At 56.0% G+C, this 282-nt stretch overlaps 1 protein-coding gene across 8 annotated transcripts in view; it reads left to right on the top strand.

Annotated features, from left to right (window-relative positions):
* The window catches only part of LOC100748811 (tropomyosin Per a 7.0102), a 40,267-nt gene continuing 39,985 nt past the window's right edge, over window positions 1–282 (top strand). For 6 of the 8 annotated variants that reach the window (XM_012383281.3, XM_024366286.1, XM_012383277.1 and 3 more), the window contains exon 1: window positions 1–91. The gene's annotated coding sequence lies outside the window, so the exon portion shown is untranslated. Of the gene's footprint in view, window positions 96–282 lie in introns of all 8 variants that reach the window. The other 2 variants (XM_033319746.1, XM_033319745.1) reach the window with 2 other exon arrangements.

Consider the following 282-nt stretch of genomic DNA (forward strand, 5'->3'; position numbering starts at 1 on the left):
CGGTTGTAGCCGAAGCTTTCAGCGACCAGTCGAGACTTAGCCTGCGAGTCAGACGCATCCCAGACGACGAACGAACCTGAATACTTGCCCCGTGAGTAAGCATGTGCACTTTTTCCAGTCCGTACCTACGTCCGATGCAACGGCCTGCTCGAGTTTCGCCTTTCGACCTCGCGTGTCTTGCAGGACCTTCCTGGATCTGCTCGATCGTGACTCTCGTTCCCTCTAACATCGTCCATGTGTGTGCCTGTCCGTGTATGTGTGCGTGTGTGTGTGTGTGGGTGG

This window comes from Bombus impatiens, unplaced genomic scaffold, assembly GCF_000188095.3.
Source record: "Bombus impatiens unplaced genomic scaffold, BIMP_2.2 scf_0208, whole genome shotgun sequence".
Classification (NCBI taxonomy): Eukaryota; Metazoa; Arthropoda; class Insecta; order Hymenoptera; family Apidae; genus Bombus; species Bombus impatiens.